This window comes from Grammomys surdaster, unplaced genomic scaffold, assembly GCF_004785775.1.
Source record: "Grammomys surdaster isolate TR1022 unplaced genomic scaffold, NIH_TR_1.0 125950, whole genome shotgun sequence".
Lineage (NCBI taxonomy): Eukaryota > Metazoa > Chordata > Mammalia > Rodentia > Muridae > Grammomys > Grammomys surdaster.
The window spans coordinates 1,573,746-1,590,744 of record NW_021620771.1 but is presented as its reverse complement, the minus strand read 5'-3'; positions in this window follow the sequence as shown (position 1 = coordinate 1,590,744).

The window sequence follows — 16,999 nt, the reverse complement described above, 5'->3', positions numbered from 1 at the left end:
AGCCCTGGCTGTCCTGGAACTCACTCTGTAGACCAGGCTGGCCTCGAACTCAGAAATCCGCCTGCCTCTGCCTCCCAAGTGCTGGGATTAAAGGCGTGCGCCACCACCGCCCGGCAGTCTTTTACTTTCTTAATGGTAGGCATTCTAACTGGGTTAAGATGGAATAGCTAAGTAGTCTTAATTTGCATTTCCCTGATGTCCACTTACGGTCCCCTTCTGTCCTTCCTTCTTTCCTTCCTTCCTTCTTTCCTTTCTTCCTTCCTTTTGTTCATTTTGAGGCTTGCTCTTACTGTGTAGCTGAGGCTGTCCTCGAACTCAACTGTATAGATCAGGCTGGCCTGAAAAAAATCACAAAGCTCTACCTGCTTCTCCTGGGATTAAATTCATGCACCAATAAGCCTGATGTTCAACACTTTTGAAAATCTTAGTAGCCATTTGTAGTTCTTCTTTTGAGAACTTTGTTCAGTTCCATTGCTCATTTTTTATTGGGCGTTAATTTTCTTGATGTTTAGTTTTTTGAACTTTTTTTTAATATATATTCTAGATTTTCTGTGCGATTTCTAGCTGCCTAAAATTTTCTCCCATTCAGTAGGCGGTTTCTTCATTTGACTGAATGTTTCCTTTGTTGCACAAATGTCTTTTTATGATACAAGATTCCATTTGTTTATTATTGGCCTTATTTCTGAGGAATCATGAGAGTGGATACCTGTGCCTACATCTTGAAGTGCGCTCTCCCCCCCCACCCCCACCCCTTGCACACACTGACTCAGTTTCAGGTCTTACTTCAGGGTTCCCCATGAGCTCCTACTGTTTGGAGTTGATGTGCAGATATGGTATAGTTGGGTGTGTAATTCAGATAGTTTCTCGGTCGGGAGCTCAGGCTGTGAAGTATTGTTCCGTGAGTAGGATATTAGCTGTGAGGGGGACTACAGCTGTGACATTGTCTCTGCAAATTCTGTGCTGGCCAATTAGTGCAGTGGTTGCTTTGTTGTCCATGACTGCGGGAAGATAAACAATCAGGGACCATACAGAGTAGACTTAGAGTTTAGCTAAGGAGATTGGGAGTGGAGGAGAGGAGAGGTCTCAGGTAAGGTTTCTATTGCTGGGATAAAGTGCCATGACCAAAAGCAGCTTGGGGAGGAAAAGGTTTATTTCAGTTTACAGTAGTTCCGCATCACAGTCTGTCACCGAATAACTCCAGCAGGGCAGGAACCTGGAGGCAGAAACTGATGCAGAGACCATGGAGGAGTGCTGCTTACTGGCTTGCTCAGTCTGCTCGATTATACACCTTAGGACCACCTTCCTAGGGGTGGCATTGCCCATTGTATGCTGGGCTCATACTGATCACTATTCAAGAACATGCCCCAAAGACTTGTTTGTAGGCCAGTCTGATGGAGGCATTTTTTTTTTCCAACTGAAGCTCCATCTTTTCCAGATGACCCAGACTTCTGTCAAGTTGACATAAAACAAACAAACAAACAAACAAAACAACTAACTGGAACACAAGGGTTAAGAGTTGGATTGAGCTGGGTGGTAGTGGCACATGTGTGATGGGTGCATGATGTGTGCCATGATGTGTCAGAGGACCATTTCGGGGAGCTAATTTTCTCCTTCCTCCTATATGTGGTTCCAGATGATGGAACTCAGGTTGCCGGACTTGGAGGGCAGGCACCTTTTCCTACTGAGCCACCCTGGTTTATTTTTTCTATGTGACATGGCATCTCTCTGTAGCCCTGGTTGGTTCTGAACTCACAGAGATTCCACCTGTTTCTGCTAATGGAATTTGAGGACTGAAGGTGTGCGCCATCATGCCTGGCAAACATCTTGGTTTTGGCTGTCTAGCAAGTACCACTGTCTGGCAAGTCTCTGTCTCTCCAATGTCAGCACTAAGATTACAGATGGAAACTGCTATACCAAGCTTTTTCATGTGAGTGTTGGGGATTGTGACTCAGGTCCTAATGCACGATTGACAAACACTTCACCAGCTGAGCCATCTCCTCAGTCCCAGTACTTCTTTTTATGACTAACCATCATCATCATTATCACCACCATCATCGTGCGTGTGCGTGTGCGTGTGCGTGTGCGTGTGCGTGTGCGTGTGCGTGTGCGTGTGCGTGTGCGTGTGCGTGTGTGTGTGTGTGAGAGAGAGAGAGAGAGACAGACAGACAGTCAGACAGACAGACACCTGTGGAAGTCAGAGGACAATTTTGCAGAGTTCTCTCCATCCCATTACATGGGTTCCAGAATCCAATTCAGTTTGTCAGGCTTGTGCAGCCCCTACCCACTTTATCAGTTGCTTTCCTGTTGCTGTGATAAGACATCAGGACAAGACAATTGGGCTTACGGTTTCATAGGGTGAGAGTCCATCACCATCCCAGCAGGGAAACATGGCGTCAGCAGGCATGATGGCAGGAACAACTGAGCATTCACATCTTCAACAGCGAGAGCCAACCTGAAATGACACAAGTCTCAAACTCTCAAAGTCCACCTCCAGTGACATCCTCCAACAAGGCCAGACCTAAGCAGTGCCACCAACCAGGGCCAAGTATTCCAATATCAGGGACTCTGGGAGACATCTAACATACTGCTATACCCACTAAGCCATCTCACTATTTCCTTAGCAGCTCCTTAAAAAAGAGATTTTATTATTTTTATGTGCATGTATGTGTGCCCATATGAGTTTATGTGCATGTTTATAAGTTATGTGTATGTATGTGTACATTAATGGGGTTATGTGCATATTTATGAATCATGTGTGTTGTGTGTGCCAGCATGAGTTTATGTGCATCACCTGTGTGAAGGTGTCCAAGGTCAGAGGGCACTGGCTTTCCTAGATGTGAAGTTGTAGGCGGTTGTCAGCTACCCATTGTAAGTGCTGGACCTGGATCCTCTGGAAGAGCAATAACCACTCTTAGCCACTGAGTCCCACTCCCAGTACTTCTTCATCATTGTTTTTTAAAGACAGGTTTGTGTGTGTGTGTGTGTGTGTGTGTGTGTGTGTGTTTGTGTGTGTGTGTGTAGCCCTGGCTGTCCTGGAACTCACTTTGTAGTCTTTGTAGAGATCCGCCTCCCTCTGCTTCCCCATACCTGACTAGCACTAGGCATGACATCTAAAAAGATAGGCACATAAGCATAGGGGCTGGCCTTGGCGTAGAACACAGAAGGCCTGAGTGTCGGCCACTGAGTATATGGTCAGTCATGGGCCTCCCCGAAAGGAGCCACACCGCGTCCAAGCGTGATGCATACCATAGATGAGGTGGTTTCTCACCTTTGTGCTTGGCAAAGTTACACTCAGGGAACTAGCTTCCTAGTTCCTGCTTCTGTCCAGTTCCCACACTGGTCCTCCACCTTCAGTGGGGACAGGTTTTTTCTTTCTATTTATTAAAGATCTTGGAAGTAGAAATTAGATTGGGTCTTTGAGGAGGGCAGAAATTTTGCAAAAACACTGGGTTCTTCTATTGAAATAGATCCAAGGTACCTTCCTAGACATCTTCTAAGGAAAGTCTTCCTGCCTGCAGGTAACTGCTGTGTTGTGGTTCTTACCCTCTATAGCCTAGGGGATAGAACTCATCTGAGGAGAAGGAATTTGGGGCTGAGGTCCTACTTGGCTGTTGGAGAACAATGTAACATAACCTCTAGAGGACTTTTTTTTTTTTTTTTTTTTTATTTTGGTTTTAAGCAGGGGGCAGTGCCTGGGTCCAAGGCAGGAAGTTGGGAGTTTTAGGTCATTTTCTTTTTCTTTCCTTTTTTTTTTTTTTTTTGGTTTTTTGAGACAGTGTTTCTCTGTGTATCTCTGGCTGTCCTGGAACTCAGAAATCTGCCTGCCTGTGCCTCCCAAGTGCTGGGATTAAAGGTGTGCACCACCACTGCCCGGCTAGGTCATTTTCTACATAGCAAACTTGAGCCAAGTGTGGGCTACAAGAAAACGGAATAAAAAAATGAGACTGTGGGTGGGATGAGGCAGGGGTGGGGGCAGACTATGAACAGTTTTCCTGGGAGGTTACTCTTCAGTCACTCTCCCAGGTTGCAGATCTGCCATGGGTGTATTAGAGCCAACTACAGCAACAGCTCTGCACACTGGGCCCTCTGCACCGCCTGTCCTCTGCACAGCGTGCTAGCAGCATGATCACCTGCTGTCGCCAAATGCTGTCTTGGTGGACATTCAGATTAGTTTTTGCCATGGCTCCTGGATGCACAAATGGGCAGCAAGAAGATATGTTGGTTGCTGCACAGTGCACAGCGACTATCTCAGCCCTGGGTTTGGATTCAGAGTGTGTGAAAATGGTGGTGCTTCTGAATCCAGTGGTAAAGGAACTTTCCTTTTCCTGTTCTGGCTTAGAAGGTGTCCGTTCTGTGATTATTTATTGAGTGCTGACCGTAGATGCCCCGAGCATGGTCAGTTATCAGCAGAAACAGGGAGCGTGTATTTGGGAGCTCTCACAGAGGAAAGAACATTACTCTCTCCCATGTGAATAGAGAGGAAGGTCAGAGGGATGTCCACCTTCTGAAGGCCCTTTAGGTTGTCTTAAGGGGATGATGCTCTCCTTGTGTCCTCTCTCTCAGTTCTATATGGCTGTCCAGGCAAAAATGTGGCGTTCTCTCCCTCCTGAGAAGCCTGAGAGCAAGGCAGCTGACTCTGCCCTCCTGCCTGCCTGCCTGCCTGTGTGAATGGACTTGGTGATCAGAGCCTTATGATGCTATAGAGGTCCACCTCTGTGGGATCAGGGAGTTTCTTTCAAGGAGAGACAGTGGTTTGCATTCTCTGTGTGTGTGTTTGTGTGCGTGCATCTGTGTGTATATACACACCTTAGCTGTTGATCTTCAGATACCATCCATCTTGGTTTGCAGACAGTCTCTTCATTGACCTGGAACTTGCTGAATAGTCTAGGCTGGCTGTGAGTCTCAGAGATCTTTTTTGTATGTCTCTACCTTTCCCTCTCCCATGGTGCTGGGGTTGTGAGCGTGCACCACCATGCTACACCCGGCTTTTTTTTTTTTTTTTTTTAAGTGTGGATGCTAGGGGAATCAGCTCAGATCACAAGTAGTTTACCAACTGAGTGCTCCCACAGCCTCTGATTTGTATTTTATGAGGGTCTTTGGGCAACTGAGAGAAGAGAGACCCTGAAAGAATCCACAGAACCACCGTAAACAGTCAAATGCAGTCCTGAGACTCCCTCCTCTTCACAAGCGTGTTCTTCTTAGATCACTGTCTGGGCAGTGTCTGTGTACTGCGTGTGTTTATCACATGACTTCTCAGCTCTGGGTACTGCTTTCATTTCCTACCAGCATCTTACAGGCCACAACTGCTAAAATAAACACTTCTCAAAACAAATGCTTGGGTTTCCACTTAAACTCTCCTGCCTACTCTCTGTCACCTACACAGTGGTAAAACAGGAAACCTGTCTGTTATCCTAGATCTTTACTGTCCTTGAATCTATACATTAAATGTTTTCCTCTCACCTTCCTTCTTTCCTTCCTTCACTCCTTCCTTCCTTCCACTCTCTCTTCCTTCCTTTGGACCAGGACTCATTATGTAAGGGGTCTGAAATCACTGAAGGAAGACCCCAGACTCAGATAATATGTAAAGACAAAGGAGAAGTTATTCTGCAGAAACAGCCAGCATGTGGGGGTCAACCATTCTTCGAAATGGTGACCCTTATTAAAGGGAATTAGGAGAATTCTCTAGAGGGATTAGGTAATCTAAAATTTCATTGGTGGGTGCTAGGGGGTCACAGAGTTCAGCTTCTGATTGGCTTGTGCCAGGTGGTTAGTGGTTTGCATTCCCATGCCCTGAACCTTTAACCACAGGGTGAGATAGGGCTGCCCAGCACAGAAGACCCATCTTGAGATAAGATACTTCCCCATTTTTGTGGTTATCTGCAGGCTGTTCTTTGGGAGGGGGGGTTTATGACCTTGTTTCTGGATTTTATGGTCTGTTCCTGGAGCTGATGCCTTATGGCCTAGTTCCTTGGACTTATAGTTTGTTCATGGAGCTGGTGCCTTTATGGCCTTCTTTTTGAAATCAGGCCTTGTCCTTAAATGAAGACAAATGGGGTTTATATTGTCCTTTCAACTATGTAGCCCTGACTGGCCTGAAGCTCACTGTGTAGACCAGGCTGACCTTGAACTCACAAAGGCCTGTCTGCTGCTGCCTCACAAATGCTAGTGTTAAAGGCATGTACCACCACGTTCTCTTCAGTCAACAGCAAGAGGATCCCGCGTGCTATCTGTATCTGTAAGTCATCCCCCTTTGCTAGTCACACAGATACATAGTTTGGCTCCTGAGACCCCACACCTCTGAACTTCCTCATCTCTGTTCTGTGCTTGCTGAGCCTAACAACCCTAGAAACGTTTGGGAACTCAAGGCTTTCTCTTTTTTAATATGGGGCTAGCCTTTTTTTTTTTTTTGACTTAATGTATGCCTTATGGATGTTTTGCCTGCATGTTTGTGTGTTACATGTATGCAGTGCCTGTGGAGGCTGGAAGAGGGTGGGTGTCAGATCCCTTGGAACTGTAGTGATAGACAATTGTGTGTGTGCATACTCAGTCTAGAACCCAGGTCTTCCAGAAGAGCAGACACTGCTCCTAACTGCTGAGCCATCTCCCCAGGTGGGGCTAGTCGAGCATCAGTGATCCTCCTGCTTCAGCTGCCTGAGTGTTGAAATTACAGGGGCATGTGCATGTGCACGCACACGTGCGTGCGTGCGTGCGTGCGTGCGTGCGTGCGTGTGTGTGTGTTTATGGGGGTATCTGCTCTCTTACATTCTGGCTTATTTCCTTGACATAGGGTGTCTTTGCATATGGAGCACAAAAGTTTGGGCTGGCTGGCTTGCAAGTTCTCTTTTGTCCCCCTCCCCGCTCTCCCAGCCCCCTCCACACTCATTTTATTTGGCAAGCCTGGGGAACAGCACATGCCTCTCTTAATAATGCCTGTTGGCAATCCAAGGCCCTTTCTTGCACCTATTATGAACACACAGTCCTTTCTAAACAATGCACCTCCCAACCTGCCAGTGACCTGGGACCTCCCACCTGCACCAAGCTGCATGAACACCCTACTCCAACAGTGGGATGTTTCTCCTCTCCATGGCAACCATCAAACTTAGATTCTACTCACTCATATTCCAGTTATATCCAGATACAAAGGTAGGACAGATGATTTGGCTTGAACTAGTTTGGGGTGTATGTGCAATAAGGCAAACTGTTTCCTTGAGTAGACTTTTACGGGGAAAATTCTATATTTACCATCTTATGTCTACACATAATTGGGTGTGCATATGATTAAAATCAAATGCATTATGAGAAGGGACGTGTACAATAGAGAATGGTTAGATAACCTAATCTGTCAATCAAAATAGAGAACCACCCAAACTACCCTGTTTAACCAAACTCTTCTTTTTCTTGAGCCCTGTAAAAAGAAGCCTCAAACTATAATCAGGCACTTTGACTTGTGTGGTCAGTCTTCTGTCACTCTCAACAGTACATCTGACTGGTTTTTTTTGTTGTTGTTGTTTTTTTGAGACAGGGTTTCTCTGTGTAGCCCTGGCTGTCCTGGAACTCACTGTAGACCAGGCTGGCCTCGAACTCAGAAATCTGCCTGCCTCTGCCTCCCTCTGTGAGCTCTTATTTAATCCTTTGATTTAAGATGCTAAGAACCTGGAAATACACAGACCCAAATCCCAACCACAGGTTACACCAGCACCAGGGGTTACAGGCATCCACCATGCCCCAGGTCTTTTACATAGAGATTCAAATTCAGGTCCTCATGTTTGTACAGCAGGTGCTCCTGCCCACTGAGCCATCCTCTGCATCTGCATTGCTATAGGATGATTTCCAAAAGTCTGTTCTTTTTTTTTTTTTTTTTAAATGGCAAGGTCTCAAGTGTCCCAGGCTGTCTGTAACTCTGTATGTAACAGGGGATGACAAGGTCTCAAGTGTCCTAGGCTTCTGTAACCTTGTGTAACTGGGAGTGACCTTGAGTCTTGGGTAGGTCTACATCACCGTCAGGGTACTGGGAGTACAACAGCCTGAGTCTCAACATGCCCAGTAAATGAGATACAGGAGACAGGATTCAGGAATTCTTTCATTTGTAGCAGCAGAACTACATTCCCAGCCCAGCCTTTTAATCCCAACTTTTTGGAGGCAGAGCCTGGTGGATCTCTGAGTTCAAGGCCAGCCTGATTTACATAGGGAATTCCAGGACAGCCAGGGCTACACAGAAACCCTGTCTCAAAGACTAAGTACTTATTTATTTATTTATTTTGGCAAGTGTTGTTTCCTCTGGCCACTTCCTGCTGCCCGTATCTATTCTAAAATGGGTATTTGCTCTTTTTTGAAAAATGATACCATTCTGTCTATTTTATGCTGCTATTTAAAGTTTCTGTTCTGTTTGTTTGAAGTAGGGTCCCAAGTAGCTCGGGCTGGCTCAACTATTTAACTTAGGATGGCTTTGAACTCCTGACCTGTCTGTCTTCACCCCCCAAATGCTGCAATTACAAGTATATACCAATGTACTTGACTTTGCTATTTAAAACTTTTAGCATAAGCTTAAATGGCTGCAAAGAATTTATTATATATATTAAATCATCTGAATGTCCATACTATTTTGTACTATATAATCCATTTGAAGTTTACAGAAACAACATTAGTTTGTTTCATAGTTTTTTGGGCCTCAGACTATATATATTTATCTACAGAGTGCACACACACACACACACACACACCCACCCCTTTTCGGGGGGGGGGGTAGGGGACAGGCTCTCACACTGTAGCTCAGGTTATGCTGTGTAACTAATTCTTTGGGGGGTTTTCTTCTGCCCCCTTTGTACCTGAATACCCACAGGACATTTCTATACCTGGTGTAGCCCGTTTTTTGCTCCTGAACAACTGACACAGAGATCTGGCATTTTGATTAACAAGCTACAAGCACTATGACTGGGCAGCTATTCACCTATTCTAGTCCTCTAAGCTATCTCCTTCCCAGCCACATGGTTCTTTACCTTCAACCTGAGTCTCGCCTTGACTTGCTCTGCTCCATGTGTGGCCTCATGACGAATCCCTCGGCACCCTGCTCATTAAGACTCCTCCTGGACCCTCTTCCTCACGGCCACCTCTACCTTTTTTCTCATGCTCCTTCTCTCCACTTCCTCCCCCCTCCCTTCTTTCTCTCTCCTGGCTCAGGACCAGAAGTCTTGCCTTCTCTCTTCTCTGCTGACCAGCTCTTTATTATCCAATCAGAGACAATCAAGGAGCATTCTTTACACAACTCTGATCCAGGAGATGGTTCAATAATTACAACAATACTACTATCCGGACTGTAACCAGATCTCTGGGCAGAGAAATCAGCAACTGAATATACAGGGCACAAGACCAACCTCCAACAATCCTGGAATTCATTGTGTAGCACAGTCTGGCTTTGAACTCACAGAAATCTTGTTTGTTACAGCTTCCTGAGTGCAGGAATTACAGGCATATACCGTGCTTAACATTTTTTTTCTTTTTTTTCTTTCTTTTTTTTTTTTGTTTTTTTTCGAGACAGGGTTTCTCTGTGTAGCCCTGGCTGTCCTGGAACTCACTCTGTAGACCAGGGTGGCCTCGAACTCAGAAATCCACCTGCCTCCGCCTCCATAGTGTTGGGGTTAAAGGCGTGCACCACCACCCGACACCAGTCATAATTTATCATAATTTATCACAGCATCTCTGTGTCTCTTAGCACAGGAGGATATTCTCCTGTTTATCTCTGTTGGCTATTTCCAGCACTTTCCATGAGTTAACGAATTGTCATCTTTACAGCTGATACTATAATTCAGGGCAGCACATCTCTCAAAGGCCAACATCTGAGAGATGGGAGTTGTAAGTAGGGAACTGGGTTTATTTCAATGCTGCCAATCTTGAGAAGGTTTTTCCCCCCTTAAGACTCCATCTTGGAGGCTTAGGGGGCACAAGAAGTTTTCATAGGGAAAGAGAAGAGAGAAGGCTACTGTGAGTGCTTTATGGTTCATCCTGCCATGTGTTTTTTTCCCTTTACTGGGTTAGGAAATGGCCTTGCATTGTAACTCAGACCCCTTTAGCCTTCTCACATAGTTCTCTTCGGACAGAAGAACTAAAGGCTAAAATAGTGTTACAAAGGTCATTATGCATGCTGGATTTGTATTGCTACATCTAAAGAAAGATTAATTAGTGATGCATCTCTTCTGTTTTTTAAAGATCTGTTTTTATTTTTTGTGTCGGGGTGTTTTGGCCACATGTGTGTGTGCATTGCCTAAGGAAGCCAGTAGAGGGCAGCAGACACCTGGACTGGAGTTACAGATGTCTTGTGAGCCACCATGTGAGTGCTGGGAATCGAATCCAGGTCCTCTTCGAAGAGCAGACAGGAAGACATAGCATCTGGCCAACTCTCCAGGCCTAGCTGGTACATCTTAACCATTTAGGTGAGCATTCATTCCCTGTAGAATTTAGAATGCTGGGCCAGAGGAAGAGGCGAGTGAAGGTAGCTTTCAGATTTTAGACAACTTTCTATAAAGAGACCCATCACCCCAATTTTAGGGTAAGAAAATGTGTTGGAAAGGTTGAGTGCTGTGCCCAAGTCACATAACTGCCTGTCCCCAGAAGTGGCTTCATGACCAGTACCTGTACAATTACACATGTAGTTTGCTTTTCTTCCTTTAAAAAGGTTTAATTTTAAGTGAGTGTGTGAGTGTGAGTGTGTGTGTGTGTGTACACATCCTGAGGTTATCAGATTCCTCTGGAGTTGGACTTATAGATTGTTAAGTTGTTATTAATTACATGATGCAGATATTGGAACTCAGGCCCTCTACAAGGGCAGAGGGCAGCACACACTCTTTTTTTTTGTTTGTTTTTTGTTTTTTGTTTTTAATTCTTTTATTGGATGTTTTATTTACATTTCATATGTTGTCCCCTTACACCATTCCCCACCCACCCAGCAGCACACATTCTTTTGTTTGCTTCTTTTGGTTTGTTTTTGACAGAGTCTCACTGTGTAGCCCTAGCTGCCCTGTACCTCACTCTGTGGACCAGGCTGGTCTTGAACTCGGACACCTGCCTGCCTCTGCCTCCTGAGTTCTGGGATTAAAGGTGCAATACCATGCCCAGCTAGTCTACACTCTACACTCTAGCTGAATCATCTCTCCAGCCCCTCTTTTAAAAATATTTATTTATTACGTGTGTGTGCATGCTTGCATTCGAGTATGTTGTTTTTTTTGTGTGGTGGTCAGAAAGATAACCTGTGAAAGTCTACAATATGGGTCCTGGGGATTGAACTCAGGTCATTAGGACTGATGGCAAGTACTCTAACATGCTGAACCGTCTCACTGTCTCTAATTGAATTTATTTTATCTTTTTGAGACAGAGTCTCTCTAATAGCCTTGTCCCCAGTTTACCTATTTATTTATTATTATTATTATTATTTTTTAAAGATTTATTTATTTATTTTATTTATGAGTACACTGTAGCTGTCTTCAGACACACCAGAAGAGGGCATCCAATCTCATTAAGGATGGTTGTGAGCCACCATGTGGTTGCTGGGATTTGAACTCAGGACCTCTGGAAGAGCAGTCAGTGCTCTTAACCGCTGAGCCATCTCTCCAGCCCTTTATTTATTATTTTTAAAAAACTCTTTATTGGTTCTTTGTGAGTTTTACATCATGCACCCCAGTCCTACTCATCTCCTGTCCCCACATATCTGCCCTCTGCCCTTACAACCGCCCCACCAAAAGAGTAAAAACACACAAACAAACAAAAAAATAAACACAACAAAGAGAAGCATAGAAAACAGTTCATCGTGGAAACTGTCGTATGTCACAGTGTCCCACAGCCTATCCCTCTGTCCACACATCTTCACTTGCAAATGATCATTGCTGTGAATCATTGAACTGGTTTGAGGTCTCCGGCTTCTGTCACATTGTCAACATTGGGTCCTCACTGGGACTCTTGGTTATCCTGTTGTTGCCTCTGTCATGGAGATCCTGCGGCTTTGGGTCAGCAGGACTGCCCTTTCACACTACCCAACACAGTTCACAGATGATGTAGACTTTGGGTGGGCCAACACAAAGCTCTGGCTCTGGGTCTGGGTGGCAGCTGAGCTGGTCAGCCTGCTGGATCGCCTGTATTGTACCACGGGGTGAGCTGCTCTGGCCCCCAGGGCCGCCATCAGCAGGAGGCAGGGTCAGCGCTCTCACTCTCATGCCTCCAGGGCAGGCTCTCTTGCACCCATGCCTCCTCAGCCAGTCTCACTGCGCTGCCCAGTTGAGGCACGGGGCCCACTCTCCCAAGTGCTGCAACTGGGTCAACTTTCCCTCTCACCCCTTTGGAGTCCGCTCATCCATGCCTCTTCCACCACGGACAGCTCTACTGTGCTGTCTAGGGAAGGTACAGGGCCATTTTCCCAAGTGCCACAGTCAGTGAGGAGCAGGGCCAGCTCACCCGTTCTCATGAGGAGCCAGGGAGCCGAGGGCATCACTCTCGTGCCCAAGCCACTTCACCTGCGCCACCTCACAGCAGACGGGTGGTGGGGTCAGCTCTCTCACATTCATGCTCTGTGGCTGGCTCACGTGTGCCCCTGCCACCAGGGCCAGCAGCTCCACTGTGCTGCCCCAGCAAGGTGCAGGGCCAGGTGGGATCAGTTCTCCAGCTCACTGAAGCCAGTGAGGGGTGGGGTCAATGGGGCCTTGGCCGTTTATGTGGTCCCAGGTGGCTGCTCTGACCAGTGCCGTTCCCATGATCTCCAGTGGTAAAATGAGCTGTGACATTGACACTAACCCCTCCTGCTGCATGGCCCTCAGTGGCAGTCCAGGCTGGCAGTTCTCCATGGCCTCAGGTGCCTGGGCTGGCCACTCACAACAGGCTACTCCTCTCCATCCTCAAGTCTCCAGTTCCGTTTCTCTTCATAATGCTCAACCGGCTCCACTTCTGTCTCTCTCTCCCATCTGTCCACTACACACTGATACATTGTAGTGGCTCCTGCGCAGGTGGGCCATGTGGCTGGTGGGTCTCTGGGTGACCTCCTCTGCCCTGGAAGCATGGCATGGTGGCAGGGGGCCTCTAGGTGTCTACAAACTGCCTGGGTGGCATGGTGATGGATGGGTCTATGGATTTCTTCCATGTTCAAAGTTGCCTGGTGGCAGAGGTCCTCTGTGAGTCTACTGGCCCGCCCATGCTGGGTGGTAGCAGGCAGGTCTTGGACTTCTCTCCTCACCTGCGCTGTCCCCAGTTTATTTTTAATGTGACATAAAGACAGTTTTATTGAGATATGATTCTAGTTGGGTGTGGTCAAACATCCCGTAATACTGGGAAGGCCTAGGCAAGAGTGCCAAAGATCAAGGCCTGACCTCCATAGCAAGAACTAGGCTAGTACACCGTGCATAGCAAGACTTGACTCAACAAACAACACCCGCAAAGAAACAAAAATAGAGGTCTGATTCTCTCAGCAAAACATTCACTCATGTAAAGTATATAATCCAGCCTGGAGTGGTGCCATGTATTTATCCTTGGGAGACTGCAGCAGGAGGATTGCTACAAGTCTGAGGCTAGCCTGGGCTCCACAGCACTTGCTTGGTCAGCCAGGACAACACAATGAGACCCTGTTTTAGAAATCAATAAATCGCCGGGCAGTGGTGGCACAGGTCTTTAATCCCAGCACTTGGGAGGCAGAGGCAGGAGGATTTCTGAGTTCGAGGCCAGCCTGGTCTACAGAGTGAGTTCCAGGACAGCCAGGGCTATACAGAGAAACCCTGTCTCGAAAAACCAAAACAAAACAAAAAAAGAGAAAGAAATCAATAGATCGAACTAGGTGGAGATGCAGCTTGGTTGGTAGAATGCTCCTCCGTGCAGGACACTCCACGAAATGAGACTTCCTCCTGAAATCTCATGTTGGAAAAAGGAAAAGGTGCCACCCAGAGGGGAAACTTCCCTTACTGGAAAAAGATTTCACACAGTTCTAACTACTTATCCAACCACCTTTAAGAATGAGACTGGAGCCCAGACAATGAGGTGTTAATGGTGGGTGCAGCTTGAACTGGATTGCTGAGGAGTGAATATCCTGGGCCCTCTGTTTAAACCATAATCTCAGGTTAGTGCCCCAGCCTGCAGGGGACCCGACAAGACCCTAGGGAAGAGGGCGAAAGAAGGAAGAGACAAGAGACACAAAGGAGGAGGGCAAGTCTAGGGTTCTGATCAAGTTCTCTAACTTTAATTTCAGGCGGCAGGTTATAAAGACACAGCAAAATGGGAAGTTTAGGCAAGGGTCATTGCTTAGGGCTATCCCACTATTGACTCCTCATTGTCTAAGATCATACCACCTTCGAATCCTCATTGCCCAAGTCCATCCCACTGTCGTAACCGGCTCCCAGGAAATATCAGACGTTCTTTAAGTTCCTGGGGCCTGAGACCGGAGAACGTCCTTTCTTAACCTTGTATTGACTAGGCTTTCTCCAGAACAGCAGTTAATTTCCTGGGTTTGGCTCCATGCAGGTTAGGACAGACTGGTGTGGGTCACTGGAGCCCTCTCCCTTTCCCCAGTGTGTCCTCACCAAGCACATCTCCCGTTTCTGCTTTTTACTGTTAATTGGGCTTCTTGTTTTGTTTTTGTTTTTCGAGACAGGGTTTCTCTGTTCTCTGTGTAGCCCTGGCTGTCCTGGAACTCACTCTGTAGACCAGGCTAGCCTCGAACTCTCGAACTCTCGAACTCAGAAATCTGCCTGCCTCTGCCTCCCAAGTGCTGGGATTAAAGGCGTGCGCCACCACCGCCCGGCTAATTGGGCTTCTTAAGGATGGATGGCCAAACATGGCTTTTTTGGTACACACTGTACAAGTCTGTAAGGAGTGGTGTGAGCCTGTGATGAAACTCTCGGGAGGTGGAGGCAGGAAGATCAGAAGTTCAGGGCTATCATCCACGACTGCATAAGGAGGGTGAGGCCAGCCTGGGCTACACATGACCTTGTCTCAAAAAATAAAAAGAAAGAAGAAAAGTCATGACTTTTGCGTTAGGAGTCAAAGAAGTGGGCTGATTCAGCAATGGAAGTCTTGGTGTGTGAGTGTGTGTGTGTGAGTGTGTGTGTGTGTGTGTGTGTGTGTGTGTGGTGTGAGGGAGGGCTGAAGGAGAGAGTTTCTTCTTAATGAGAAAGGCGGTGTTTAGGCAGATATTGGCTGGGTGGGGGTGGGTGGAAAGAGAAAAGAAAAAGCTGTTGCAGGTTTAGCAGGGGGAGTGTCAGCCCTGTATTGCGGGAGGGGCTTTTGGGGTGTGCAAGTCCATAGCTCTTTAAAAGGGAATAGCTATGGGTCCTGGCTCCTTAACGCCCCTGCCTCTTTCCCCTGGCTTCAGACTGTCCTTTTGAGGTTGTGAAATACAACTTTCTCTTTAACACAGGTGATCCTGGGCCTTGCCTAGCCAAGGGAAACCCTGGCTGTTTTGTTTTTTTTTATCAAAAGGAATTTATCTTATCACTGAGCAAGCCATTTGAAAAAGGGGTCACTGATGAATGACCATGGAATTTCAAGTTCTAAGACAGTGCTCTTATGATACTTCCTCCTTCCTCAAACTGAGTGTGTTACCAGGGTTACCAGGGCTGGGCCCCACTGCTGACTATGTGGGAGGGAATCCATTCTTAATGGTCTCCAAGCTTGCTGACTGCTAACTAGCTAGGGACTGCGGGAGGTTAGATAAGGGAGTAACAACTCACTTGGAAAGCTGCTGGGAGCAGCAGAGGCAGACCAAGTCTCAGAAGCAAGGACTGGGGCCAGGTGGGTGGGGAGGAACAACTTCAGGCCACATCAAGCGTGAGCTAAGGGCTCGAGAGACAATGATGACTTTCTGTCTGTCACCCCCTCCACACATCAAGAAGCAGATAACAGGTCGGTAGGTGTTAGGTAACTCTCCTTTTGGGGGTCCATGTGAATGCACTACCTTCTTCACTGGCCTGGTGTGTTGGGCCTGCTTTTTCTGATAAGGTTTAAGTGTGCTTTCCTTTTGTAAAGCACCCTGCTGTGTTCCTGTGGTGCCTCTCCTGTGCAGATGTGAGACATTTATCAGTCTGTGCCTCATGGTTGGTACTAGAGAGGTTGTGGTTTCAATCTGCACGACCAGATCTTTGGGCCTCCCCCTTTTGCATTCAGAATGGAATCACCTGTGGGGCTTGTAAAACCGGAGTCTCTGGGGAAAGCCTGATTAGCATAAGCACTGTCCCACCCTGGGAGGGACAGAGGGCACAGCCAGGCTACAGCCAGGCTCTACTTCTCTCCTCTGCCTTCACTTTCTTTAGTTTTGGTTTCTATTTTCTTTAGTTTTCGGGCTGGTGCTTGCAATCAATCCCAGAGCCTTGCGCCTTCGAGTGTGTGCTTTACCAGTGAGCTGCCCCATACTTGCGGCTCTAATTTTTTTTTTTTTCTCGAGACAGGGTTTCTCTGTGTAGTCCTGGCTGTCCTGGAACTCACTCTGTAGACCAGGCTGGTCTCGAACTCAGAAATCCGCCTGCCTCTGCCTCCCAAGTGCTGGGATTAAAGGCGTGCGCCACCACTGCCCGGTATGCAGCCTCTAATTTACAAACATTTTAAACTCATCTTTTTTTAAACACAAAATTAAACAAAAACACCTGCTTTTTCAGCAGAATGTAATATTAAAGGCTTGTGCAGAGGCAAGGGGATCTCTGTGAGTTCCAGGTTAGCCTGGAACTAACTCACTCTCTCTCTCTCTCTCTCTCTCTCTCTCTGTGTGTGTGTGCGCGCGCACACACACACACACACACACACACACACACTGGGGATTGGACCTAGTGCTTCCTGTATGTGCTCTGCCACTGTGTTATAGAACATAATTTGTTCTAAAGCTTCTTTCTGACTCAGGGTTTCTCTATGTAGCCCTGGGTGTCCTGGAACTCTGTGTAGACACAGCCTCGAATACAGAGATCTCCCTGCCTCTCCAGTGCTGGGATTAAAGGCATGCACCATCATGCCCAGCTGTGAAAAAGCTTTCTTATCTCATACCAGTGTT